General features: G+C 65.2%; 1 long non-coding RNA gene across 1 annotated transcript; it reads left to right on the forward strand.

Annotated features, from left to right (window-relative positions):
* Positions 1-2,741: 2,741 nt before the first annotated feature.
* LOC135279437 (uncharacterized) lies at positions 2,742-11,285 on the forward strand. The gene is made up of 2 exons (XR_010346676.1): positions 2,742-4,563; positions 9,082-11,285. It is a non-coding gene; the product is annotated as an uncharacterized LOC135279437 (long non-coding RNA).
* Positions 11,286-12,561: the final 1,276 nt, after the last annotated feature.

The following is a 12,561-nucleotide window of genomic DNA, read 5'->3' on the forward strand; positions in this document are numbered from 1 at the left end:
ACACACAGCCATCCCGGGGACACACACACAGGTATTTTGGGGTCACACACCCATCCAGGGGAGGCACAGCCACCCTGGGGACACACAGCCACCCTGGGGACACCCACACAGCTATCTTGGGGACACACAGCCACCCTGGGGACACACAGCCATGTGGGGCTGCACAGAAGGCACACGGCACATGGCACAGGGCAGAGGGCACAGAGCACACAGCACAGGGCACAGGGCACCCAGCACATGGCACACAGCACATGGCACAGGGCACAGGGCAGAGGGTACAAGGCACAGGGCACCCAGCACATGGCACACGGCCATGCCCCACCGCAGCCGAGCTGCTCTGGCCGTGCCCAGGGCCCGTGGAGCGGCACGGCCGGGCTGACCCCCGCCCACCCCCAGGTGTGTTTCCACCAGGGCCGGGGCTGGGAGCGGAAACGGGGCCGGGATGGCAGCGCTGGGGAGAGCACCCGGCGCTCCTGCACGGCTCCCTGCTCACGGCATGGCTTCCTCCTCATGGCACGGCTCCCTGCCCGGGGCAGGGCTCACTCCTCATGGCACGGCTCCCTGCCCGGGGCAGGGCTCACTCCTCATGGCACGGCTCCCTGCCCGGGGCAGGGCTCGTTCCCCATGGCAGGGTTCCCTGCCCGGGGCACGGCTCACTCCTCATGGCAGGCTCTCTGCTCATGACACAGTTCCCCATGGCACAGCTCCCGGCTCATGGCACAACTCTCCATGGCACAGATCCCCACTGCACAGCTCCGTTGCACAGTTCCCCTCACACAACCCCTTCCCCAGTTCCTCTCATCCCACAGCCCTTCCCCAGTTCCTCCACAGCCCTTCCCCAGTTCGTCCCCATCCCACCGCCCCTTCCCCACTTCTCCCATCCCACAGCCCCTCCCCAGTTCCTCTCCATCCCACAGCCCTTCCCCAGTTCCTCCACAGCCCCTTCCCCACTTCTCCCATCCCACAGCCCTTCCCCAGTTCCTCCACAGCCCTTCCCCAGTTCGTCCCCATCCCACAGCCCTTCCCCACTTATCCCATCCCATCCCACAGCCCCTTCCCCACTTCTCCCATCCCCGCTCACTCCCCCACCACCCCCTGCCCCATGCAGGGCTGCTGCAGGAGGCTCCCCACACTCCCAGCAGCTCCGGGTCGGCCCCAGTGCCAGCAGGTGCCACCTCCCTGCAGGTGTGCCCAGCACCCTGCCACCCCAGTGCCACCCCAGTGCCACCCCAGTGTCACCCCAGTGTCACCCCCAGTGTCACCCCCGACGCTCCCCATGTGTCACCAGAGCCCCTCCCCGGGTGCGTGCCCACGGGGGGCTCTGGTGCCAACACCCCGTGGTGGGGCAGGGGCCGGCAGGGACAGCGTGCACGGGGAGGGGACAGAGCCGGGGCACCCAAGGGCGAGCCAGGAGCGGCCCCTCCAGCCGGGCCCCCTCCCGCGGGGTGACACGGCCGCGCTCCCCCGGCGGCGGGGCCAGCTGGCCGGGGTGTCACACACAGCAGATGTCACCGCAGCCACCCCGAGCCGCTCCGGCCCCGCACCTGGTGCCACCGGCCATCTGGAGCCGGCCACATCCCCGGGGACCGTGCCGAGCTCCCGGGGACCGCAGGGAGGGAGGGCAGGGGCTGCTCCCGCCTGGCCGGGGGCTCAGTCCAGATGTGCCCTCACAGCTGGGAGAGCAAGGCACAGCCCTGCCCACCCCCGAGCCCGGCTGCTGGCACGGTCCCCGGGGCACCGCGCTGTCCCCGGGCTGTCCCCGGGCTGCCACCGCGGCTCCTGGGGTCCCTCCCAGCCGGCAGGGGGGATCTGTGCCTGCCCTCCCCGCCTCGCTCAGCTCCGTGATTAATTATGGATCCAGCAGAAAGCTTTTATTGCGCTGCAGTTTACTTGTGGCACATCCGTATTTATTAAGGGGAAAAAAAAAAGGGAAGTAATTACTGGGGTGGTGTAAACAGCACAAACACTGCGGGGCTGGGGGGATGCTCGGGGTGGTGGTGAGTTCATCCTTGGGATGGGATGGGATGGGATGGGATGGGATCAATGGGATGGGGTGGGATGGAATGGGGTGGGATGGGATGGGATGGGGTGGGATGGGATGGGATGGGATGGGATGGGATGGGATGGGATGGGATGGGATGGGATGGGATGGAATGGGGTGGGATGGGATGGGATGGGATGGGATGGGGTGGGATGGGATGGGATGGGATAATGGAATGGGGTGGGATGGGATGGGATGGGATGGGGTGGGATGGGATGGGATGGGATGGGATAATGGAATGGGGTGGGATGGGGGCACTGGCAGTTCCCACAATGATGCTGCTTGGAACGAGGATGCAGCACAGCAAGGTGGGAGCCTGTCCATCCCACTGGCACTCCCCAAACCCATGGAAGTGTGTCCCTGTCCCCATCCTGCCCCAGCCCAAGGAGGGACAGAGCCAGAGCAGTGCTGGGGTCCCCGTGGCTGCCCAGGAGGGTGTTGTAAACAAGGGGCAGTGAAATGTTTGATCCCCATCCATCTGCTGGCCCCTAATCCCCACCCGAGTGCCTCACACTCCCCAGCCTCCCTGAGCCGCTCCCCGCCAGGCAGCCCAAGGTCACCGGCTGCTGGCCCTGTCCTCGTGTCACCAGCACCACTGCCAGGCTGCCAGAGCCCTGTGGTGGCAGAGAGCAGATCGAGTGTCCCCAGGTTGGGTCTAACCCTGTGCTGCTGCTCCCGTGGCAGGGCAGGCTCTCCCCGTTTCCCCTCCGTGTTTCAGAGGTCCCCCCTTGCCCGCATCCCTCCCGGCACCCCGAGCTGCTGCAGGCACTGCCACACGCGGCTGTGTCCCCAGGGGCCTGCAGGGGACACGATTGCCGTGGGGACTCCCCGGGGACAGGAGCAGCTCGCAGTGAAGTGCAGCCCTAAGTGGCTCCTGCGTCACGTGGCGAGGATAAGTGCAAAATGGCCCTATTATGATAATTGCCCGGAATTATGATTGATGGAGATTAGCTGCTTATTTGAGGAAATGGCAGGCGCACGTGTGACACGGGCAGGCCGGGCACAGCCACCGGGCCACGGGGGCATGGGGCACGCCAGCATGGCTCTTGTGGCACAGACAGTCACCAGTGCCATCCCCGGAGCTGCCACATCCCCGGGCTGGCAGGTGCCACCAGCCAGGGACAGTGGGTGAAGCGTGGCAGGAGGATGGGACGGGGCAGTGTGACCCCCTCACACCCCGTCCTGCCCACGGAGGGCTCCTGGCTGCTCCTGCCAGCTCATTAAGGACATCCCTGATTAAGGGCAAAGCTGTTAACCAGAGATGGCCGCTGCTCTCTTGTGCTCCTGGTGCCTGCCCCAGCACCCCTGTGCCTCCCGGTGAATGTGGCTCCAGTGAATGATTTATTTTGGGAGAACTGAGCAGGAGCTGTTCCCTGTCTCCTGCCTGGCGATTCCCACCCCATTCCCTTGGCCTTAGGGGCCCTCTAAAGGCATTGGCACCAGGAGCACCCACGCTATGTGGCACAAGCCACATACCCACTTGTGCCTTCAAGGACACCCAAACCAGGAGCTTTGGGAAGAAAAGCTGGGAAAGCAGGGCTGGCTGCTGATGGCTGGCCAGGATGGAGCCATGGCACCGCCGGGGCCAGGATTTTGGCACGAGCTGGGGACGCTGTGTTGCACAAGGCTGAGACGGCCGTGCCAGGCGACGCGCGGCCAGAGGGCACCCCAAAACCCCCACCCATCGCCACAAGTCCCTCCTCCGCTCTCCCCTTCCCAATTTCCCGGGCCCCCCTGTGCAGCAGACGGATGCTGGGTAAGAGGTGTGTCTGTGGGAGCCATCCTCGCCGCGCAGCATCGCCCGTCTGCGGCGGCGCTTGCCAGCCCTGCCATGGCTTTCCTGCCCGGGCTGGGGGCACAGCCTGGGCCGCGCGGGGCTGAGCCCCTGCACGCCACGCTGGCACCAGGAACGGCATCCAGAGCCTGTGCCCGGGGACGAGGACATCGCCCAGCCGGCCTTGGCCAAGGGAAGGGGTCCCTGGTGGGTCCCCGCCACCGGGCACGGCGAAGCCAACTCCTTCCTCTGCCTTCTCCCCTTTTCCTCCCCCCGTTTGGCATTTGGCAGCGGAGCCGTGGCGGCGGCTGGGGCGCACGGTGCCGGGGAAGGGCTGCCAAGCCCCGGCAGCCCCCCGCGGCCCCCGGCCCCCCGTGCCAAGGCTGGTGGCTGGCAGAAGGGCTGCCTGCGCCTGGCAGGGCTCCGTCAGCTGCGGGAGGATCCCCGTGCCGCGCTCGCTGCCAATTTCCCTGCGAGCTGGCACCGCAGGCGGCTCCGGAGGCACCGGCAGAGAAGGCTGGGGAGGACGGATTGTGAAAGGGAGAGAGGGGGAAAAAAAAAGAAAAAATAATGGACACATGCCATCGCTGGAGCGGCGAGGCTGCCAAAACGCCAGCAGGCAGCGGGGGCCAAAGCCCGGCGGCGGCGGCGGAGAGGAGGCTCTGGCAGCGTGGCACATGGAGCACGGGCAGCGAGGAGGAGGCACGGCGTGGCCGAGCAGGACGGGCGGCAGCCGGCGAGGACTGAGGTATTTGCCTTCGTGGCGCAGGGCGTGCGTGTGCGTGCATGTGTCCGTGCCAGGCTCCGCGTCCCGGCCCGGGCCTTGCTGTCCCTCCATCTCCATCCTGGCTTGTCCCGCCAGCTCCCGCCTGGCCTGTGCCGCAGCCCATGCCTGGCACGGGGGCAGGCTCCAGGTGCCGGCCGGGCTGGCCCTGGGGCCGCACGGAGGCTCTGCCGCACGGGGCCGGGGCTTTGTGCGCTCGGGCTTTGTCTGCCCGCGCCGAGGGGCCGGGGGGCTGCGGGAAGGGACGGGCGAGCCAAAGCCCTGCCACCAGCAGCGCTGGCACGTGGGAAACGCGCCCTGCTGCCAGCCCCGGCTGCCCCGGAGCTCTGCCTGCTGCCTGGGTCAGGAGGAGAGAGGGAGGCTGGGCAGAGAGCCCCCATCACCCTGGATGGAGGAGGGAAGGGCTGCAGGGCACCGGGAAGCTCAAGGTCCCGTGGCCGTGACTCGCACGATGCCGGGGTCGCGGCCATGGGGTGCTGGGTGAAGGAGAAAGGGTGTGAGTGGGTGTTTGTGTGGGGCTGTGGGGCAGAGAGCTGGTGCTGCTGTGTGCCCTCCTGCCCGCCCAGGGTGCAGGAGCAGTGCTGGAGCCATGCCCAAGCCAGGAACAGCCTGGCATCACCGCTCCGCTGGCACTGTGTGGCTGCAAAAGGGTCCCCAGGCACCAAACCTGGCCCGTGCCGGGGGGGAAGGGGCTGGCACTGAGGGGAAACAGGATGCTGGCAATCCCAAATCTCACAGCACCCCGATTCCTGCTGCTCTGCACCCTGCCTGTGCCCGGGGATGTCCACTCTGCACCAAACCTCCCTCAGTGCCCATCACCTGGGGCAGGGATCCCAGCACCCAGCTTCGAGGGCATCAGCTTCTCCCTGGGAGTGATGTGGCAAGAGATGTCCTGTCCCATCCCATCCCAGCCCAGCCCTGGGCTGATCTGGCCACTCAGCTCTGAGCTGGAGGAGCAGCTCTGCCCATTCCTGCACTGGATATCGGGATGGAACAGTGGCCCTCTGCCGCCTGGTCCCCAGACTGCCCAGGGAAGGGTCCTCCGCCGGGATGGCACCACCACAGCCCTCCCGGCTCCCGTCACTCCCCAGAGGACAGAGCCCCACGCTGCTCCGTGCGGGGCCAGGAGGGCAGGGCGCTCCCGTGTCACGGGATGCTCCCCCCATCTCCCCCTCTCCCTCGTTTTCCTCCGTATTTCACAGTTCCTGCTTCCTGCACAAGGCAGGGGTCTCCAGGGACTCCAGCCAGATGTTCTCTGCAGCACACCACATTGCTTTCCTAATGAAATATTCATGGAGCCTCTCCGCCTCTTGCCATGAAAGCCTTCTGCAGCTCCCAGCCATGGAAACGCTGCGCAGGCAGCATTCCTGCAAAGCTCCCGGCCCCTGCTTCCCGCTCGGCTCCTCCACCTTCCTCTTCCTCCTCCCACCAGCCGTGCCGGAGCGGGGCTTTGTCCCCTGCAGCTGAGGCGACACCAAGGGCACGGCCAGAGCCAGGGCTGGGGACACCAGTGTCCCCACAGGGCTGTCACCCAGCCCGAGGTGCTGGGAGAAGGGGGCAGGAGGATGTAGACCCCGGCGTGGGGCACGGGAGTCTCACCAATCCCCTGCCCATCCCGCTCCCGGTGCTCCCGGTGGTGCTCCCGGTGCTCCCGGTGGTGCTCCCGGTGGTGCTCCCGGTGGTGCTCCCGGTGCTCCCGGTGCTCCCGGTGCTCCCGGTGCTCCCGGTGCTCCCGGTGGTGCTCCCGGTGCTCCCGGTGCTCCCGGTGGTGCTCCCGGTGCTCCCGGGGCTCCCGGTGCTCCCCGCTCCCGCCGGCTCCCAGCCAGCCCGCGGCATTAGCGATGCTGTGCACTGTAATCCAATTAGGTTGTTTATGCAAACAATCAGGTTTTATGTTTTGGTAAAAAGCTTAAATAACCTTAATCAAAGCGAAAGACCTGAAACTATCGCTGGCAGGGGCTGCGGGTTGCTGGGTGGTGGCAGGACCCCGTGCCTGGCTGGTGGCACTGCCTGGCTGGTGGCACTGCCTGGCTGGTGGCACTCTGCCTGGCTGGTGGCACTCTGCCTGGCTGGTGTCACTCTGCCTGGCTGGTGACACTGCCTGGCTGGTGGCACTGCCTGGCTGGTGGCACTCTGCCTGGCTGGTGACACTGCCTGGCTGGTGACACTGCCTGGCTGGTGGCACTGCCTGGCTAGTGACACTGCCTGGCTGGTGGCACTGCCTGGCTGGTGGCACTGCCTGGCTGGTGACACTGCCTGGCTGGTGACACCCTGCCTGGCTGGTGGCACTGCCTGGCTGGTGGCACTGCCTGGCTGGTGGCACTGCCTGGCTGGTGGCACTGCCTGGCTGGTGGCACCCTGCCTGGCTGGTGGCACTGCCTGGCTGGTGGCACTGCCTGGCTGGTGGCACCCTGCCTGGCTGGTGGCACTGCCTGGCTGGTGGCACTGCCTGGCTGGTGGCACCCTGCCTGGCTGGTGGCACTGCCTGGCTGGTGGCACTGCCTGGCTGGCGTCACTCTGCCCAGCTCACTCCCCCACCCCGGGCTCAGCACCAAGGCCTCGTGGGAGGTGCTCTCCTCCATCCCAGAGGGTCTGAGCTGTTCCACTCGTGCTGGGGGCTCCTGGTTCCTTTCAGTGTCACACCCAGCACGCCCCAGCCTGGCCCGGACACCCTGGGACATCTTGTCACCTCTGTTCCTAAATGCAGGAGCACTGAGAGGTGGCATCACCGCAGGGGGATGCAGGAGATGCCAGCCAGTGGCTGACCCAGCACACTGCCACCACCCCGTCACATCACCAGCCCTGGGTGCTTCAACAGCACCACAGCATCCTGGCACTGGGAGAAAACCCCTGCAGAAAAATCTGTGCAGAAAAATCCTGCAGAAAACCCCTGCAGCTCCAGCGAGGTGGCACAAGGGACTGGGCTGTGTCCCTGTGCCCCTCCAGGGCTGGGCACGGCCAGCTGGGGAGCAGGGCTGGCTCTGCAGGGCCGTGCCCACGGCGCTGCCTCCTGCACACCCCGAGTTTCTGGAGGAGTAATAAGCTATGCATGTAGTGTAGAAATAAAACATGTTCTGCAGAACAAATGATGTTAATTTGCTGAGAGGCTCTGAAGCCGAGTATTAGCGAAATGCCTTGAGGGAGAGAGCGGCAGCTGTGCTGGAATTAATGGCAACGTGCCGAATTAGCACCGCTATGCATCATAGTCAGAGGGAAAAATTACCGGGGAGATGAGGAAAACAACCCCTCCAGAGCCCCCTGCACAGCCCCCTGCACAGCCCCTCCACAACCCCTGCACAACCCCTCCGTGTGCCAGCCCCGAGCCTGGCCGGTGGGTGCAGCGGGTCCCGGTGCCCCTGGGATGCCCCTGGGATGCCCCTGGGATGCCCCTGGGATGCCCCTGGGGTGCCCTGGCCCTGCCCAGGCACACCACAGCTCATTCCGAGCCCAGCAGCCTCCCCTGCCAACGTGTGTGTCCTCAGGACTGCTCAGCATCCCTCTGGGATGCTCAACACTGTTCCTGGAGCTCTGCATCCCCCTGGACCAAACCCTTCCATCCCACCCCACTCCCAGGGATCATCTCCTCCAGGGTGTGTATTCCCCTGGACCAAACCATGCCATTCCATCCCTGCCCTCAGGAATCATCTCCTCCAGGATCTGTATCCTGACCAAACCGAGGCACTCCATCCCACTCCAGGGATCATCTCCTCCAGGATCTGTATCCCTCCTGACCAAACCATTCCATCCCACCCCACCCCACTCCCAGGGATCATCTCCTCCAGGATGTGTATTCCCCTGGACCAAACCATGCCACTCCATCCCACTCCAGGGATCATCTCCTCCAGGATGTGTATTCCCCTGGACCAAACCATGCCACTCCAGCCCACTCCAGGGATCATCTCCTCCAGGACCTGTGCCCCTGCTGCTCCCCCATTCCTTCCCCTCCTTTCCGGGGTGTTATTCCTCTCCTTGTCTGTTTACTCCTTCCCTTCATTCCGGGCGGTTGAGTGCCTGAGGTCTGGAGCTCCTCACTGATTCCTCGCGGTGTTTTACGGCTCCGCAGCCTCCCCCGGAGCATCCGCCCCCTCCCCCGCCGCCTTCCGCCCACCTCGGCCCGGCCCGGCTGCGGGAGCGCCCCGTGGATGGGGCATTACCTCCTAATGGATGCTTCCAGTAAATTCCACACCTCTGATGAATATTTAACACCGGCATCCGTCTCTGCTGGTCCCGCGGCGCTGCTGTGTCTCGTGGGAAGTTGGGTTTAGCCCTTGGGTGGCTGCATGCGAGGCTGTGCAGATGGCAGGGAGCAGTTATCCCAGCGGAGACTGGCACCGGTGACATCCTGAGCCAGCATTCCTGCGAATCCCTCATCATCCCCTGTGCCCATGGCAGCTGGTGGCTGCTCATCCTCAGCCCCAAAAATAAAACATCTCCCTGTTTGTCTTGTCACCCTCAACCTTTTCTCCTGCTTTTCCTCTGCAGGTCTCAGGCCCATGGGAGCAGCCTGGATGTCACTGTGCCACCCTCCTGCTGTGGGACCGTCCCGGGCTGTGGCTCAGGATGGGATGGATGTGGATGTGCCACCAGCCTGCTCCTTGCTGGGATGCACCAACTGCTGAGCACCAAATCCTCTGGGATGTGGCAAGGGGATGGGATTTCCCTGTGACCCTCCTGCAGCCAGGACTCAGCACCCCCAGGAGTGAAGGTTCATTGCTCCAGAGGTTCATCTGTGGGAGCACAAGTGGAGCTTCACCAAACGTGCCCAGGCCCTGCTGCTGCCTTGGGGACCAGGATTCTGCCTGGGAAGGAGGAACGTGCTCCTGCCCTGCTCCAGACCAGGGCAGCATCACCAGGGGACCTGCAGAGACCCTCTGGGGCTGTGCCAGGACCTGCTTTGCTGGCCTGCAGCACCACCACTCCTAATCCCAGCCCTGCTCCGTGTCCTGGGGATGCTCCCGGCTGTCTGCCCCACAGCGGGAGCTCTGCGTGCACAGGGCCATCCCACCCTCCTGTCCCCAGGGAAGCGGGCTGGGCAGTCCTGTGGAGGGGCTGGTTTTGGGTGGCACGGGGGAGCTGGAGGAGGTCCCGGGCGCTGCCCGTGCCGGGAGCTGCCGGTCACTGCCAGGTTACATCTGCCGGGGCACGCAAGAGTGACTCCAGATGCATTAGAAGTGCCGTGCTCCAATTTCAATTTCATCGTCTCACAATCATTTTCAGGCTCCTCTTAGTGCCACATTAACGAAGCCTGCTCGTTTGAATGCATAATTAGCCCAAGCATTCTACCTCGCTAATTTCGAAGCAAGGAGGGGGGGGAAGAGAAGGGGGGGAATTTGCATATTAATTTAGCAGAGGGAGAGAAAAACTGTTTACCACTTGCTTCTTGCTGTTGATCACAGCGGACTTAACTCTTTCCCGGGTGCCATCTGGAGCTGCGGAGCGGAGCCCGGGCGGCACGTGGGACGGGCTGCAAAGGTCACCCACAGCAATCCAACCCTGCCGACCACCCGGGCTGCCCCGCGGGGCGGCTTGGGCACCACAGGGCACGTCAAGGGCGGCTGAGGGGGAGGTGGCAGCTCCGAGGTGTCCCCCAGCCCTCCTCCCCGTGTGGTTCCAGGCTGAAAAGCCACCCATTGTCACCCCTCAGGGTGGCAGGGTCCCGTCCCAGATTTGTCCCTGCCATCGTGGCAAAGCAGGGGAAGGGATTCCCAACGGTGTCACCTCTCCTGCAAAGCGTGCCTGGGTCATCCTCGCCGTGTCCCCTTCAAAGGGACACCTTTGCCCCCACGGTGCTCTGATTTTTAACATCACCCACCCGTAACATCACCCACCCGTGCGCCCCCCAGCCCCTCTGCAGCAGGGGTGTCCCAGGGGGTCCCCGCAGCTGCTGCACACGGAGAGCACCCAGGGGCAGGGTGGGCAGCCGGGCTGGGCTCTGACCGCCCTCGGCAGCCCCCCAAACACCATCTCCCTTTGTTTGGGAGTCCGTGGGCGTCTGGAGCCGAGGTTGGAGGTAATTTGTCTGTCTCCTGCAGCGGGCTGTCATCTCGCATCTGTGAGCCAGTTCCATTTGCACTGCCATTAAAACATTCTCAGGTCTGACAGGTAGTAAAAAAAAAAAAATAAAAAAAAGAGCAACAGGATGTTGGGAATATCACGGGCTCGTCGCAGCTGGACCACCCTCACTTCCAGCTCTCGCTACCCAGGTATTTGGATTTGAGGGTGCTGGCAGCAGCTACGAGCCCTCTTTTGGCCTTTGCACGTGTATCCCCAGGGATACCCCTTGGCACCTCCATCCCAGCTCCCCGAAATGCCTTCCTCACCCCGGAGGCCCCCGGCCCATCATCCACCCTGTCTCCTGGCTCGGAGCCATCCCAGCGCGTCACAGCGATTTGGGGACACCTCCATCACCCTCGGCATTCCCGCGTGGCTGCCGCATCCCGGCCGCACGCAGCGATGTCGGGGCTTTGTGCTGGCCCTGCCCCGGAGCTGCGGGAAGGGGCACGTCCCAAAGGGGGGTCAGGGGTCTCCGGGGCGGCCGGAGCGCTGCCGGCGCCGCGGAGGAGCGCGGGGCTGGCTCCGAAAGGGTTAACAGTTGATTACAGCCTTTGTCTCCGCATCAGTGTACATAATGCGCCCGCATTTGCATACTGCAGTGTGCGCTCAATTAAAATGAACTTTTAATTTCTTCTAAGTAAATTACTTCTTCCCGCTACGTGACGCGCACAAAATGTCAGAATAATGGGAGAGCCTTAATGAGCTGGGAATGAGGGGCAGGGAGGGGAGCGCTGGGGGCTCCGGCGCCCCTCTGGGCCGCTCCTGCCGCGGGAGGGGACGGATCCTGCTCCCTTCGGCCTGCCCTGCTGGAGTCCCCTGGGCAGGGCCGGGTGTCACCCCCTCCCCATCACCTCCTTCTGGCCGAGCTCTCCGGGCGCTGCCCGCATCCAGGGATGCGTGGGGACACAGGGATGTCCCCGCACGGCTCTGAGCTCTCGGGTCCTGCCCTCGTGGTGGCATCCAGGGATGCGTGGGGACACCGGGACGTCCCTGCGAGGAGCTGAGTTCTCCAGGTCCTGCATCCTGGCACTCCGCACCCTCCCAAAAATGCTTCCTGGCACTCTGCACCCTCCCAAAAATGCTTCCTGGAGCATCCCAGGCGACCTCCCAGCGCCCCAGGGAGCCGCAGCCGCTCTGACCTTCCCCCGGGGGGGGACCCGCAGCCCCCTGCCCGCTCCGTCCTTCCCTCGGGGGATGCTCGGGAGGGACCCGGAGCCCCCCGCCCGCCGGGGCGGCCGCGTGTCCGCGGGGGCCAGATGGCAGGCGAGATTACTGGAATTTGATTTTGAGATAAATCGCGGACCTGGATGAGCGAGCGCTGCTCCAGATGCATTATCCGTAATCCCCTGGAAGGGAACCTTTCGGAGGAGACGGTGCCCGTGCGGGCTGGGCAGCAGCTGGGTAATCCCGGCCGCGGCCCGGGGGGCTCAGCTGCCGCCCGGCCGCTCCGTGCCGTGCCCCCCGCGCCCCCCACGACCCACATTCGGGCCCGCCGAGCCCGGGGTTGCAGATGGAGGCAGATGGAATCACACCGGGAGCGCGCGGGCAGCAGGACGAGCCCGTGCCCGCCGTGCCGTGCCCGGCTGGGGCACCCGGAGGAGGGTGAGGGGGGCAGGGGGCTCTGCCAGCCCTCCCCATCTCTCTTCTCCTGTAAGTGATGCCCAGAGCAGCCCGGTGCTGCCGGTGTGGGGCAGGGAGAGCCCCTCTCCTGCCACCCCACACCCGTCCTGGGGATGCACCTCCGCCCATCCCGCATTCTCTGGGGGTGAGAATGACTCCTGGCCAAGCTGCTGGGAGGAGGGGAAGGGATAGCCAGGGCCTGGCACCCGTGGGGGGCTGTCCTGCCCCCCCCTGGGGAGCTGGCACCAGGGAGCTGGGGAGAGCAGGGGTTGCAAGCCCCAGAACTCC

The sequence above is a fragment of the Passer domesticus genome, chromosome 12 (genome assembly GCF_036417665.1).
Source record: "Passer domesticus isolate bPasDom1 chromosome 12, bPasDom1.hap1, whole genome shotgun sequence".
NCBI classification, from domain to species: Eukaryota; Metazoa; Chordata; class Aves; order Passeriformes; family Passeridae; genus Passer; species Passer domesticus.